Source organism: Athene cunicularia, assembly GCF_003259725.1.
Source record: "Athene cunicularia isolate RWA chromosome 1 unlocalized genomic scaffold, athCun1 chr1_part1, whole genome shotgun sequence".
Taxonomy (NCBI): domain Eukaryota; kingdom Metazoa; phylum Chordata; class Aves; order Strigiformes; family Strigidae; genus Athene; species Athene cunicularia.
The window spans coordinates 99,484,678-99,501,319 of record NW_020799091.1 but is presented as its reverse complement, the minus strand read 5'-3'; the positions used below and the strand labels follow the sequence as shown (position 1 = coordinate 99,501,319).

The window sequence follows — 16,642 nt, the reverse complement described above, 5'->3', positions numbered from 1 at the left end:
GGGGGGGGGGGGGGGGGGGGGGGGGGGGGGGGGGGGGGGGGGGGGGGGGGGGGGGGGGGGGGGGGGGGGGGGGGGGGGGGGGCGGAGAGTGTGTTAAATCTGAATTCACAGAAAGCATATTCTATATTCAAAACATGTAGGATACAGGTAGGATGTTCAGCTCTTCAAATCTGGAAGTATGACTTTAAGCAAAAGAACCCCAAACTTCATTTTCACAAATAGCATCACCGTGACATTACCATGTGTGAAGAAATTTATTAAAACACACTTTCAAAACGTCTTGACCCAAGGCGTTCAGAAAAGGCACCTCTCAGTCTTCCAGTATTGACCTTAACTCTGGAAACAAGCATTAGCTTCACATTTCAGAAACTGAGAGAAACTAAAACTTGCACACAGAACTGTCACAAGCTGATGAAACATCCATGAAGGGCTGAACACAGAAAGCTGAGGGAAGAGGGATACATCTTCCGCAGGACCCTAGCACCACCTGAAGAGGCATGACATTCTTATCATGCTCTGCTTCCTGTAGAGCTTTTTAAGAGAATAGGGAAATAAGGGATTTGGGGAGGTTTGTTTTTAAATAGCAGTCCTACAGTCAGGCCTTCACAAGCATACATGCACACACACCAGAAGACACAAAAATCCAATGCACATTTCACCATTCTCCAGACCACTCTGCCTACTCTGGATCTACACTGAATTCTATATGCTCCATAAGCTGCTGTTGTAATTTCATAATTTAAAATAACCATTTGTAAAACCTACATCATATGCTACACTATGTTTTTATAGTGCACTGTGCATACTTCCGTTCTACTAGTCATCAGACCTCGAAGCATAATCCACATAGGCTCATCAGGACCGTTCTCTCCAATCTTTCTCCCCATCTTCAAAGCAGAAGGAGAAGCTAGGACATCCCAGTGCTACTTTTTAATTCCAGGACATCCCAGCACTACTTCTTAACTCCTCCTTCTATATCACAGCTCATGGTTAGATTAAATACTATTTTCTATTCTTCCCATAAACTTAACTTCCTATTTCAGCTGTGGCTTACTAAAGGTAGAATGATTATATTGTCATTATTTTTATGTTGAAATATTCCTCACAAATCACAGAAAAAAATGGTTTTGCATTACATAATTTGATTTTGCTCTACACAATAAAGAAAAAATAAAGCCCTTGAATACTAGCCAAAGAGGTAATCAATTATTTGCCACAAAGCAAAATAAGAGAATAAAAGTATCTTCACTTGACAGTGTAACAAAAAGTAAGATGTCATTAAGAAATTTATCTCTTTATTTTTCTATTCATTTCAAGTTCCAAGCTACTTGTGAAGTGACCAACTTACCCAGATTTATCCACCGTCTCAGTTAAGGGAAAAAACAATGCAGAAGGTAAAAAAATTTGGCCAAATATTTCAAGGCAAGTAAAGTGACACAAGACTTTCAGCAGTACAAAATAAATGCCTTACACCAATAAAATACAAAGAGCAGGCAAGAAGGTAATTACTTTCTTAATTCAATTTCTAATCCAGGAAATACAAAAGAAGAAACATTGTCCTTCAAGACAGTGATAGCCAGGTACCTTTTCCCAACACCAACATGAAGTCAAGACCATGACTTTTCATTACTAGTCTCCATAAAACGCAAGATCTAGTGCCAGAATGTTTGATTTTCAAAGCCATTCACACTTGAAGATGTACTTCAGCTAACATCCCTGATTGCTGAGAAATCACAGTACAAATAAAAACTGTCAGATAAAAGACAGAAGGAGGGGTGTGTCTGTGAGTGGCCTTGCTTTTTTAAAAAAATCTTAATTTTAATTTCAAAATATATTTCTTCAGAATAAATGCAAAGGCTCTTGATGAACAATGTTGGTGCTATTGTTAAAACTCGGGAAAATCTGGTTTAAGAGGTTAATGAAAGACACAAAAGAAGTAATTTCCAAAAACCAGCACCCACAAACAAACCACCAGAAGGCTTGAAAAATTACATGAAGGAGGAAAAAAAGAGCCAACGTTAAGATAGGCACTCTGTATCCTTTCCTTTACACACTAAGAAGCAACTGGTCTTCCAGAAAAAGGAGCCAGTCCCATATAACAAGAACAAAGAAGCCAGTGTGAAAGCAGCACTTCAGTGTTCTTTTTTTCAGAAACACAACTGGAGAGAACCAGGAAACTGGGAGAGCTCATAGCAGGACAGAAGATGACAATAAACAAGTGGCAGCAAAAAATAAAATGAAGTGTCTTAAAAGGTATCCCAAGAATGATGCTGCAACAAGGGGGAAAAAAAAGAAATCCAAGGAGAAAGAAACTGCCAGAGGGCAGGAAAAAGTGAAATCAGCTAGATGCACTGAAGTAGCCAGGGAGGATGCAATAAAGAATATGGTAGCTTGGAGAAGGCATTAGTTCAAGAACACAAGAGGCTGAAACTTAGGCTAATAAGGCAGGAATAAACAAGTGCTTTAGAAGAACAGGATTGAGCAGATCACTGTAAACTGCTCCTTTGCTGTTCCAGACAGCACTGTGGGCAACAGCAACAAAAACATAGTAAAAGCAATGAGGTCAGTACACACAGCTATTTCCAGCTCAGGATAAACTACAGCTGAAACATGCATCATACTGAGATTAAAATATTTTTATATAAAAATATATATGCATACATACATATATATATATATACACATATATGTATATGCACATATATATGTGTGTGTGTGTGTGTGTGCGCATATATATGTATTTTGCCCTCTTCAAAAACACATCCATCACTATCTCTTGGAATAGCACATCAAAACTTTGTTGCATTTTTAAATTTTTTTAAGATTTTAGAATACCACATAACTATTTTAAGGCTAATTTTTTAATTGATTTTTCAGTATGATAGTTATATTTGTCAAAACCCTGTTTTAAAGACATGTAAATCTAAATTTTAACAACTTTACTAGCTTCTCATGGATTTTCACTGTTAGAAGGGGCAACTGCTCAGTAAGACATCCACGTACTTTGCATTTGCTTATGTTCAATTAGACCTGGATCTTCTTTCATACACATTTCCCAAACCAATATATGAAAAAACCCCTATTTTCACAGGACCATCCTTCCAATAATACATCTAATTCTTCAAAGGGCGCCATGATCACCTCAGGAAACAACCTAGAGAGAAAAACTTACACTATTTAAAAAAAAAAAAAAAATGTGATGAATGTAACAAAGGCAATGATAATTTGCAGCTTGAGAGTGTTTCCTCACAACAGGAGCCTGTCCCTGGAATGCTCTTGCCCTGTAAAGCTTGACCTGCTAGAAATTACTTGCTGCTTTGACCAACCATAACTGGATGTTTGGAGAAAACAAAACAGCTCCTAGTTGTTCCCTACCTTCATTCGCCATACAATGACACCATTGGCTAAAGAAAAAAGCAGGAGTTTAGCTCTCCCTCTGGTTTTACAGCCCTCTGCCCAAAATCCATTCATTTGGCAATGAAAACCACCCAGGGTATCCCATTCACTGGCATGTGGTGGTACCACAGAGCAAGAGACAGAAAGGGAAAAGAAATGAAGTGAAACTTTATTTTTACCTAAGAACTAATTAATCTAAGGACTATTCAAGACATATCTTTATTCAGTTTTGATAATCTCAATAGTTTAAGAAGAACTGTCTCCTGTTGTCTGGGTGGATTTTTTCATACACAAGGAAAAACTAATGTAGAAAAATTAGTAGAAAGGCTTAGCCACAAAATGTTATTAAAATCATTAAGGCAACGGTCATAAGAAAAACTTTCCTATTTCAGTTACAATAGCCTTACCTGTTGACAGTAGTATGAAAAAAAACACACTTTTGTTCTACATGAACTCTAGTTTAGGATACAAGTTCAATTTAAGAATTTACAAACATTTTTGGAAACTCTATTCCTGTATTTTAGTCTATGCACTGTAGCTGCACGTTTTTTTAAAAGCACCATGTTTTTAAAAAGAATAACTTCTTTGTTGCTCTGTATCAACTCATGTACTACAAAAAAGTGTAGGTATTAAAGAGTCTACTAAACTCAAGCCACAATACAAAAATATTCTTTCTGTATTTCTGTGTACTTTTCACAACAGTATGGAAGTACAGGATAAAATACATATAAAGACAAGAACCTCAAAGGCAGAAAAATCACCTGGTCATTTTCAGGCTAATAAATACAATTAGATAACAAAGATAAACTACTCATTAAACCACAGCAGATAGCAAAAGAGAGTCTAACCATATCGCCTGCTATTTAAAGAGCAAGCTAGTAACCACCCCTAAATTTAAATTCAATGTAAAGTACAGAAGTACTATAAAAAACATGTGGCAGAAGTGAACTAAGAAGGCCTTCCAACTCAAACTGTAGAACCTGCTCCAGTATATAAGCCCTGGGTGAGGTGTACTAGGAGGGGTAGGTAATGGGAAAAGGAACAGGATGATGTCCTTTAGCTTTCAGTCCTTCAAGCAGAAAATTATTAGTTTCTGCCATTCTACAATTAATGCCCTTTCAGGGTCTATTTTACCCAGAAACCTGAGAACTATGGGTTTTTGAAGCAAAAGGGAAAATCATTACTTTCCAATTTACCCACACCCTTACCTTAGAATCCTAAAAAGACAGCATGTCTGAGCACAGCACATCTTCAGCACAAGAGCAAGTTGCAGTGTAGGAATAATATCAGTTTCACTTCATTACCGAATTCATTACAAGAAAAGCAAAACCAGACAGTGATGTGTGCATGCCAGTAGAGAAGGAACAGGGATGCCAAGGGAAAAACATAAGACATGTGGTCAGAAAAAAAAGGCAGCTCATACACTTTCCAAACCTAAAGCAATTAGGAAAGAAGTAAGACAGTGTCATCCAGTCAGACTTATCCCATTGACACAGACGAGAAAAATATCAGGCTTATATCCTTTGGGGTGTCTCAACCTTGATGTACGATCTTAAGTCTATCTATCTGTTTTAAGCATGAGATAACATAGTAGGAATGTAAAAATACCTTTTAAGACTTGAATTGAATTCCCTAGGTTTGCTCTCTTGATGGAAGTGTCTTTGACATAAAAAGGTCTCTTTATTTACAAATAAAAAGGTACGGCTCCACTTTATGTAATTACTAAATAAAACCCACAGAAGAGAAGAAGCACAGATAGAAGCATGATTTACTGAAAGAAAGAGTGTTTAGTGATTAGCAGCTATTGAGCACTCAGGTCATTGTTACAATACTCTCATTCAGTCTTCCCACCTCCAATTTTCACAGAGCAGTCTAACATGCCTTCAACGATTTCATCAAGTCTTATGTGTTCAAGAACATTTCTCTAAGCAGGCTCCATACACACATGACAGTCAGCACTCTGTACATTCATTCATTATTTTTTGGAATGTATTTTATTTATGCATTTAGAAATCACCCAATGCAGCCAAACTACAAGTCACTTATAGATGTATAATTGTAGCTATTTGTAGCTAGAAAAAGGATGATGGAAGATGTAACACGCACAGATACCATTCTATTTTGCTAACAAAACACCGCTACTATTAATGCATGATCAGATTTTCAAAGGGTCAGATGTTTTAAAAAATTCCTAAGTCCTAAGAAAATCTGTTACATTTTACTTCCCCTATAAAACTCATTGCTTCCTTTCCTCTTCAGGTCCCCATTCTTCCTTGAGCTACTAAGACAACGAGGAAGACAATGATGTCTACTAAACTTCTGTCACTAAGCTATGTCTCAGAGGATCAATGTAAGTTTTAAATTCTTGACCATCAGCTGTGAAGCATACCAAGTATTAGGTGCTGCTAAAGGTAAGAGATCGACATAAAATTCATGGTTGTCAGGCTACATTCTTTGGAAAATAAAGTGAGATTTAAATTTTGGCAGACATAAACCCCAGGCAATGAAGCTAAATAGTACTTCATCTTTAAGTAATACTTCAACTTTACTTAAGCTATTTCTGTGGACTAAAGAGACCATTCATAAATTCTGAATCACTGAAACTCACATGAAAATGACATAAAAGTACACAGAATAGAATTTTGTTTTCTACACAAATATTTTTGACACTCATCTGCCTCTCAGAATCAGCGCTGTGCTTGTAAGTCCAACATGTCCCCTGAAAAACTCTTCATCTCATTTCTTCTCTTACCAAGAATCTCTACAAGAATGCCACAGCTTTTAATATTGTGGAAACAGTTCAGTCCAGAAGCAACAGAATACACAGCTCTTTCAGGATGGCAGTGATGATGACCCTTCAATTACCATGATACAGTCATAAAAGCAAGAAAGCAACTTCCAGTCCAAAAGAGCTTCACACTACTTTTGCAATAATTTCAGTATGGGTCTCAGTCCAAAAAAGGGACTGAATTCACACTAAAACTCTAGTAGAACTCCCCTATCCTTCTCTCCTTCTACCCCATCTAAATAGCATTTGAACTGCTGGTTAAGCACTCTCCCAGGACACGTGGGAGGCAGCACCGACTTAAAAATACAGCCCATTGCACCTGCTGGAATATGGGAATCATTTTAGGCAGCTACAACAGGTAGAAGCTTTCACTGTTTTCTCAAAGAGACAAGGTGCCAAATGTTTCTTCCAACCACAGATTTTGGTAGTTGTGCCCTTGCTGCTTTGCCATACAACAGAGGGAATCTAACTGGGGTTCACGAGTTCCAGTAACTGCTGAAGAACCACCATAAAGGACATCCTGCTAACCTCTATTTATAGGACCTGGGGAGGGGAGGAGAAGAACAGGGAGTAACAGATTGTAAGAGAACATGCAAAATGAAGCTTTACCATTAGCACAAGATAGCTCTACTAGATCAAAAATACAATTGTCCAGTTCACTGAACATGGATAAACAGTAAAGAAAGTTGCAGCTCTAACTTTAAAGAAACAGGCCATAAAATATCTATCCCATTTGTGATCTAGGGACACTGAAGTGGGATATCAGTTGTTTCAGTGGTACAGATTACCAACCTGAGACACACAATTAGGTGAATATATTGCATTACTCAATACAAATGTCAGATTACAAAACAGAAGACTTGACTTTATTCTACTTCCAGTAGCAAGACCGTGAAGAAATCTCTATTTCTAACTTTTATAATCAGTAATTATCCCTCAAATTCTTCAGATTAAAGAAAAAGAAGCACATATCCTCTAAATTAAAACATGACAAGGATTAAAACCTTTATAAACCATGGCAGATGTGTAGTCTGGGTTTTGTTTGTCTTAGAAAAATGATTACTTGTTTTTTTTCAAAAATATAACAAAGTTTTGCAACATTATCAAGTTATCTTTTGTGATCTTTTGTGATTTACTTACACTCTAAGTAATTTAACTTTATTATACTAATTAACTAAAATATTCATTTAACACAACATACACACCTAACAGTACATGAATTCCAACTCATTCTTCCAGGATTCAGTATGAACTAAAAAACATGTAACTGTCAAATCCCACCTATTCAGTTGGTAATATCTGCTCAGAGTACAGCAGGATAAAAATAAAGCGGCAAATGTGTTTGGTCAATACAAAAGATGTGCTTGCTCCTGTGGAAAAATGAGAATTTTTAAGAGGCACATTTGCTGATAAACTTGCATTCAAAATATAAGTACAAAGAACAGGACTAAGGGAATGGGCAACACAATCAAACACGATCAAATTACGCAACCCGTGTAAGTTACCACCCATTGCCAGAGCCAAACTAATTGATTCTAAATGTTCTTTCCTAGCTTGCCACAATTGCTAACTGTGAGGAGCTAGCTCAAACCTCTATATTTAAGTTTTACCTCACAGTTCAGATGGGCAGTTACGATCACGTACTTATCACAATTAGCTGACAAGCAGAAACTTGTTACTTCACTGCAACATAATCATACATACTGTCAGAAACGTACAACCCAAAGGGCAGAAACTCAACTTCCGAGAAGAATTGGAACCTAAGCCAGCCAAAACTACTAATGGTTTCTACTGGTCTGGGTGAACAGCTTCAGCAAAACAAAACAGTTTGAATTACAGAAATAAAAATGTTGCTGGTGCTTTTCTCTTGCTCCCTAAACTCTTCTGTCTGAAGAGAGGATATGAACCTAAGAACTTAGAGGATGCTTAATTTACAGACCTGATTTGAACTTGGACCTCCCACCATTCAAGAAATTGCTGTAATTGCCAAAACACCACAAAAATCCCAAACAATCTTATCACCTGAAGCAATAAGTGGCATCTCTTCCTTCATGTAGACTCGCAAGGAGCTGGCATCTGTCACCTCTGCAGAAGGGACAGTAAAGCCGGAAGCGCATCACCTCTAACATACATGGAAAGTCCAGCACAAAACTCAGGGCTGCGGCAATTAAAGTTACCACTATAAAAGTGCTGTTCTCTATCTACAATGGTATTGTACAGCCAGCAAGTTCAGGAATCCTTGACCTACAGGGTATCCTGTAGATACCCCGATCGCTGTTGAAGCTATTCCACTCTCAATAAAATAATTAACTATTCAGTGAACAGAGACTGGTACCTCTGTAGTCCTCACAACATCCATGCATTATAACACAAAATGAGTTCTCACATACTCGCTGGCCTGCACTATTCCCACCATTCTGTGAATGACGTTGAGACCTTTTGTAAAACAGCTCTTTCACTTTCTCGGCTTTCACTGAGAAAGCCCAGAAATGGAACAATATCTGACTGTAAATCTTACCCCCCTCAAAAAAGTTCGAGATGTTTCACACTTTATTTTAGTATGTATTGTTTTGCACATAGTGCTTCAAGCAACACATGCTGGAAAGTTAAGAGAACAGTTTAAGAACTGGACTTTATGTTCTTAGCTAATATCATAAACATACCTTCTGAGAACAGGACACAAACCCTGAATTTATTAACATGCTAGCTTTATGCAGAAGTAGTCCTATTGAACTAGTAATACACACACGATTGCAGAACAGGGAATTCGGCAAATATAGTTTTCCTCCCCATAACTGATGTTCAAATGAAATCCAGTGTTTTACTACCTTTCAGCAGACAGCCATCGGAATTTCACTCCATATTTCTGATTGTGAAAAACAAAAGCATCACACTTGTACTACATCTGAGATGTATGAAATAAAACGTGCCCATTTCTAAAACAGTGATTAGACACAGAATACCAAGAAACACTGCTTTCACTCTGAAGTCACACATACTTCCACCACCAAATCAGCCAATTAAAGTGTTTTTTACTGCTTGAGAAACAATAAGCACTGTCTGCACAATTAAGTTTTATCAGGTAGCAACACGTTGAAATGAATGAAGCAAAAGCAATCATCTGTTTCTGTTTATATTTAGGCAGGTAAGAATAATTCTGTTTTCTGTTTACACTAAAATTGAAAATGCCACATGTGTGTCATTCTATTTTAATGTATCTGGAAAGGTTGCTTTGTACCCTTCCGTACCACTAGTTCAAAACAGCACGGTACACCCGTAACACTGGCAAATAAATAAAAATAAAATTGTTAACAGGAGGTGTATGCTACCTACTTTTCACTTCGTACTGCTATGATTTTGTTAAAGATGAGTAGATTTGCAGTTGTGTGTGTGTGTATGACAAGCAGTTGCAGAGAGTGAACTTTACACAGCATGACTTCATCACATGAGAGTAATCTGCCATTTTTCCTGTTTCTGTCCAGCAAACATGCACAGCAACCTAACCTTCAAAACATATTAAACGTTCTGGAATAAGTTCTGGCTTTGCTTTAACTGATTATCTGCAACGAGAATATGCATATTCTATAGTCCATACAGGATCTGGAAAAGTCAAACCGAGGCAGGAGTGTCATTTAATCTAAGAATCATTTTAAGTCATGTGTCAAAAACTTTATAAAGTAGATGCCATTTTGTTATATATGTTGCAAAAAAACAAATCACGGCCCATTTTGTTTCCAATTTCGACTGGCTAAGGAAGCCAAATGAAAAAAAAAAAAAATCAGAAGACAACAAGAACCTTCAATGCAGCATGAAAGGACACCGAACGCCTTCCGCTTTCCAGCCGGGGGGGGCGGGGGGAGGAGAGGGAGGGAAGGAGGGAGGGAGCGCGCGCGCGGCGAGGGCACCACGTGACCCGGGGCCGGGTTACTCCTCGGGCCCCGCCATGTCAGCGCCGGCCCCGCCCCCGGGGAGGGGAAATGGCGGGGATAAAGCAGGCAGCCAGCCGGCGGCCTGGGGCTGCGCCTGCCTCTTCTCCCGGAGGCTGGCTGGGCGTCTGGATAGAACTGGGCCGTTCCGTGGCTTGTTCCCTCAGAGGAGGCTGTAGCTTGGGGTGGCCCGGCTCGGCTCCCTGAGGCGGTGCGGGGTAGGGTGCGTGTCTGGGCTGAGGCGATGAGGGAGGCTGGGGTGAAAGCTGTGCTCGCCTCTGTGTTCATACTTAGAAATTTACGTCTCCCGTAATAGTATATCGCAGGTGGCACAGAGCACGTACTAACACCCACTCTGAATAAAGGAGCAGCACCTGGAGTGTGATACCTCGTGTGATCAGTACTGTCCCGGTGGAAGTAACTGTGCTGTTTGCTTAAATATAAACCGGAAAACTGAAAGGCTGTTCTCAGCCAAGTGTTATACACCGGTAAAGAAGATAGTTAATCGATGACTCTACATGCATGCTGACCATGGGAGCTGACGTGTGAGAGAGAACTGCACGTAATGCTGTGTAGTTTTGAGGGCATTGGCTGGCTACAGGCATTATTAAAAGGACATTAGTTAAGTAAACTGTCAGGTACTATAGTAATGTCTGGGTATCGGTGTCGAATCATAGCTATTTCAGGTTTACAGAGTGTTGTATGATACGGTATGTCTAAAATGTTAGCGTTTAACTTGCAATTTCATTTTTTTTAACTCCAGTGCACTAGCAAGGGAATAAATTGGAAAGAGGAAACTTAAAATGTTGCAGAAATCTCACATAAAGTGTATTTGACTTTCCTCTGTGTTCTGCTATTAAACTGTGCCTGGTGTTTGAGTTGTTAATCAAATGCAGATTCTCTGAGGAAATCTCTTCTGTCATCAATAAATGGTTGTCCAGGAATTAGTATCCTTTAAAAGCAAATATTTTGAACTTCAAAGAAATATGACAGAGTAACAAGAACTCTTGTTCTACTCAGATTATGGAACACATAAGGAGAAGTTTGTGTACAGTTGTATGGCTGATAATTAGAGGAAGTTTTATAATAAATAGGTTCTAGTAGCAAATGGAAAGTTCCTCCAGATGTTGTGAATTTCTATAGGTTGATTTTTTTTATCAGAAAAAAAATAATTCTTGTTTACATAGTTCTTTAAAGAAAACTGCCAAACTAGGGGGGGGGGGAGAGATAATATTGCCCATCTAGTCTTTGTATCTTTGCTTTTTGTGATTTTTGCCATGTTTAACATGGCAAATTACTTAATATGTAGCTTTTAGTACTGTTCTTGTTCATGTCACTGTTCAAAAACTCACAAAAGGTAGCTTGTTCTGCCACCTGAAAAATAGGAACAACAAAGGTAGAACTGGAGTATGCACTGAGAGGTTGAAAAAAATGTAAATTATCTCTGTCCAGTTCTTGCATCAGCTAAAAAGCTTTCTGAAAAGTAAGACTGATTTCTTTAAGGGCTCTTGGCTTAGGGAGGGAGAATGACTAAGAATGGACTTCCTGCACTGGTAATTAATTTTCAGGTTTGAAACCTAGGTATTAAATGGTGACAGCTGTTTTTATAATGGTTAGTACTTGACATTATGATCCTTCTGTATATACTTGATAATACAAATGCAACTCTCTCAATGCACTGTTAGTAGCTTATACAGAGTACAGAAAAACAAAACCTTCCCAAGCCAGGAAAGGCTGTCAGTGGTTCTGGAAATTCACATTAAATTTGGGAGTTCTTTTACTTATTAAAACTTTTTGTTGTTATATATTTGCGTTTCACAGGGTGTCACAACAGAGGTGGCTCCTAAAAACTCTGTGTTAAATAATTCAGCTTTCCTCATTGTTATTTATTAGGTATTGTATTATTATATATATTTTTTTAAATCTGCTTTTGTAGCATGTTTGTAATCAAACTTTGTGCATAATTGGATTTTACGTAACCTCCAGGGGGAAAAAACTAATGTAGCTGTACCCCAGCATGTTTCAGAATTGTCTAATACACGTGCTGGTCGCTACAGTGCCTCGGTGCTCCATGGGCTAGCTGTGTTAGTGCCTACCTTGCTGTGCTATGCTCTCTGCCCACTTGTCTATCAAGCTCAAGTCTGGTGTGGTTATGTCTGTGCTATAATATGGTCCTGGTTCCACCTGCAGCACAGACAAATCCTTAGGGTCTTAGAATTATCCCTGGCAACTTGTGTTCATTCATTGAGAATTAAATTCTGATTCCTCGGGGGCTGAATGTTAGGATTTGGGAGTGGAAAAGGGTGAAGTAGGTTAATTACTGCAACTTTAGACATGTTTGGGCTTAGACATGTTTTGGGTACAAGTCTATGGCTTAGCTATTCAAAGCTGATCTGCTAGATCAGTTAGTATGTTCAGTAATTTTTAAGGAAAATATGCCATTTCTTGTATTATATTATGATTACCTCTAGAGAGAGGAGACAACTTTATAACTTCTTAATTTAAAGCATGTTCTTTTCATTATACTTTTGTCAATTTTACATTTGTAGGTACTGGAGCTTGCAGCAGGTTTATTATTTAAATTTGCTTTTATGACAGGCATTGTATAAATACATGGTGTACAGTGCCCAGTGTTGTGTTATATATTTGTACAATATAAAAGATGGCCCTTGCCTAAAAGACCGTGCAATCCAGCGTGACTCGGAGCATTTAATATCGCTCTTGCTTTTCATGTAATATGTATTTTAAAATACTGTTCCATATTATTCCATATGTCTTAACATTTAACAGTTTTGACTTGTATTGGTGCATGGGCTTAGTTTGTTCAGCTTGCTTTTGTTTCTGACAGATGGGCAATAAATGGGCACAGCAATGTATGAAAATTGCTGTTGAGAACAAATTATGTTACTTGATGTAATGATTCTTTTTGTCTTTGTACCAGCTGATGAAATACATGTGCAAGTCTTATTCAAGCTTGTTGAAATCCGAAATGTTTTTGAATTCAGTATAGTCCTTGTCATTTTATACATAATGAAATTCAAGTTTAACTGAATTTCAGTTAGCTTAAGCATTTAAAGAGTTTGACATAATGATGTCTGTCATTTTTTTTCTTGCAGTAACATTAAATCTTGATCTTTGAAGATGTTAAGAATCCTAAATTTTGCTCAGTCTCCTAAACTATTAGCATTGTGAATCATTATTGACAAAGAAAATGATTGACACCAATCATCCATAAAAATGTCATATTCCCTGTTCTTTGATTATCTGTGTCTGCCTATCAGTATTTCTCTGGCTCATTCAATAAGGATTAGTTATCACTTGCACATGATTACTCTTATTTACTAGTGAAATTTAACTTACGGGGCAACTTTTTTTTTACTAGAATTTCATGAAACCCTGTATTCTATAGAAAGCAAAACTAGTTTTCCTGCCATGTTCAATATATTACTATGGCTTTATATTCTTTATTAAAATAATACTCTATATGTTCATCATGATATAAGTATTTACAGTGTGATTGGCATAGCTCTGCCTCACATCACGGGGCGGGGGGGGGGATTTACTTACTGTTCTCTAAATGTTGGCATCAAATACAAGCCATGCTAAAATCAGATCCCTGAAATCAATAGGTCTTTGAGGAAAGATGGTTTTTTTTTCCTTCACTTTGGTAGGATTAAAATTGTAGGCCTGGCAGCGTGATTCTGTCCTTGAGAGTTAAACTGATGGTTATGGATGCTGATCTGTTCTTTTACAGTTTGTAAACTCAAGTTTTGCTGACAAGCAGCCTGTAGTGGAAACTTCATAGGACAGGGAGTGTTTTGCTAGCCTGCTTTGTGGAACAAATCAGTGTATAGAAGCTTTGGACAGAGCTAGCTTCCAACTTCCACCATAAGTATGTAGGTATAGTTAAGGTTCTAACCTAGAAAAAACTGAAGTTTAACAGCTGGTCACTTAGAGATTGTCTCTCTTCCTTTGCACTGTTGGAGTGATATAAGTGACCAAAGTAAAGCAAGGTGATTCTGTGGGTGACCTGATGCAGACAGCTGGATCTGATGCTTGCAGGTTAAGATATTCTAGCTCTAGGACTTTTTCTTGTATTCTCAATCAATACCAAGATTTGAGTGTGGTGTAAAATACTTTTTTCTGGCTAGGGGTTTACTTTTGAACTACTTATTGAGACAAGTTGGAGCAGGGGCGATTTATGTTTTTTGTCTGTGTAAGCATTTAGATTTTTATGCTCTGCCATAATGTTACTACTGTAGACTTGGCTTTAGTGTTATAAAAATTCTTGGCTTTTTTCTACTGCTTATGAGACAGTATCTAAAACTGCTGTTGATGGATATCTAACCACTGAGGGCGTGGCTTGTCTATATCTGATGCTTAGTGTAACAATTTATTTTAATATTTTGCAGACAGGAGGAAGCCTCTGCCTTTAACAAAATATCTTGGATAACTGCATGGAAATGGGACTGCCCACTAATCCCCTTCCTCCAGTGGATCTTGAATATCACCCCAGGATTTACAGAGATTCCAAATCATACAGCAAGGTAATGAGCAAGGAGCTCACTTTGTAAAATCTCTGTGCAAATCCAATTGAACGGGTGTTTTGCACTTGCAAGCTTATATGGGATAGAATATTAACTTGCTAGAAGACCACTGTTTAGGTTTTCTGTGCAATCTAGACTTGCTTTTGCTGGTAGACACATGAGAACAGCCTTCCCACTTTGCTTCTCCATAGTTATCTCACCACCCTTTTCTGGTCTGATGTGGAGGCTGGCAAGATTATGAGACTAGACAAGGTTTTACTGTAGGTGCAAGACTGAAGATCAAAGTATGTCAGAAATTACTTCCTCCCTTGCAATACTGTGGTACTGCTGTTCCTGCTGTCCATTGGAGGCATAGAGACTGCTGAGAGCTAACAGCCATTAAATAAAGACTAATTAAGTATTTTGAAAAATTCAGTGTTTAACTGTGGTTTAAGAGATGATGTGAACATGTGGAATTTAGGACACAGAGCAAGAAAACATACAGAAATACATATTATATGTGATAGTTAATAGTCTGTCTAGCACATTATAAGTTTATACAAACAACAGTTACAAATGTGTTCATATCGAAATATTAAAATTAATTGAACCTGCACAGCTGTAAGCAAGTGGGTTTTTTAATTGGGAATCACAAATCACATTTTTAGTGAATGATTTATTTGAAAAAAAGCCTGCATTTCTAAAGCAACTGCCATTCTGTGTTTGAGTCAATTTCTAGGCATATGTGTAAGCTAAAGCAATAACAATTTTAGAAATGTGAAACTGTTCACTGCTTGTACAACCTCTGTCTCTTTCTGGTACTTTGTGATTTGGTACTGTCTGGTACTTTGTGATCTGGTACTGTCTCTTTGTGGTACTAGTTCTTTATATCTTTTCTTGTTAGGTATTTTAGAACAAAGTATTTAATTATGGATTCAATGAAATTTGACTTCAAAGGGTTTTTCCCACCCCTTCCATGAATCAGGCGAGAAGGAGAAAAAAACTGTTCGTGTCCAAATGGATAGGAATTCTGTTTCTTGATTTCTGTGTTTGCTTGTTTATTTAGGAGAAGAAATATCAGAATACACAGTCAACAGAAGCAGAAAATGCTGTCTTTATGAAACGAGCTTTCAGCCTACTGTGTTTCTTGTGAGTAAAGCCTGGGAACATTCACCTCTTCCAGCACTGATACCTATATTTGCAAATTCGTTTTTAAATAGGATCAAATCCTGATGTCCTCATTTAAATTCTGTGCTTCTGAATTTCACTGAGATAAATCCACAGGTTTTGGTGATATGTTATTGCAGGCCTCAGTTCCTTTGCTCTGTACTTAACCTCCTACTGGCATCAGTAGGTCAGAAGCACTGGGGGCTTTGTCCTTGATTATCACAACACCCATCAAGCTCACTTTGGTCTCAAAAGAGTTTGTGCCAAACATCTTGCACTGAAACAGTAGTTCTCTGTTGTTCCTTCTAGCCTCTCCTTCCCTCCCCATATTATCCAGGGCAAAAGGAGTTTAAAGTGATTTCTATATCTGTATAATCTGTTTGCAGTATTTTGTATAATCTGTATATACAGTAACCCATTCTGTAAACCTATGTTCAAGTGCCTTATTTTATATTGTCTCTGTCAGGCATTCAAAAAATATGTTCAGTCCTTTTTTCCTCTGCTGTAATGAGTGAGACTTAAAAATCACCAAGAACAGTTGATGTGTCATGTAATTATTTGCTTTCTAGCTTTTGGAAGTTGGCTTTTTTGGTGTTTCTTCCTCACACTGAGAGACTTCTTTTTTTAACATCAAGGTGTTCATGTAGTCATTGTGTAGTCACTACTTCAGAAGATGGGATTTTAAGGCAGCTAGGTGTCATGGGGTATAATAAAATTCTGGGTACTATCAGTGATACTTGATTTACTAGGGGATGTAACCATGAAGTGTTTAAGACTAAGAGGGAATATGTAACGGACTTTTACCAGCAAAACCAAAAATTGCTTAAACATTTCTAGTC

The 16,642-nt window shown here is 37.8% G+C and overlaps 1 protein-coding gene and 1 long non-coding RNA gene across 5 annotated transcripts in view; one reads left to right on the top strand and one right to left on the bottom strand.

The window, feature by feature from the left end:
• SCAF4 (SR-related CTD associated factor 4) overlaps positions 1 to 4,828 on the bottom strand; it is a 38,455-nt gene extending 33,627 nt beyond the window's left edge. For 2 of the 3 annotated variants that reach the window (XM_026841966.1, XM_026841976.1), the window contains exon 1: positions 4,605 to 4,817. The gene's annotated coding sequence lies outside the window, so the exon portion shown is untranslated. Of the gene's footprint in view, positions 1 to 4,604 lie in introns of all 3 variants that reach the window. The other variant, XM_026841987.1, reaches the window with a different exon arrangement.
• A 5,536-nt stretch (positions 4,829 to 10,364) lies between these two features.
• LOC113486099 lies at positions 10,365 to 16,313 on the top strand. 2 transcript variants are annotated; one of them, XR_003399539.1, is made up of 4 exons: positions 10,365 to 11,722; positions 13,865 to 14,010; positions 14,523 to 14,657; positions 15,703 to 16,313. It is a non-coding gene; the product is annotated as an uncharacterized LOC113486099 (long non-coding RNA). The 2 variants fall into 2 exon arrangements; XR_003399537.1 differs by having other exon boundaries at positions 10,365 to 14,010.
• The last annotated feature ends 329 nt before the right edge of the window (positions 16,314 to 16,642 follow it).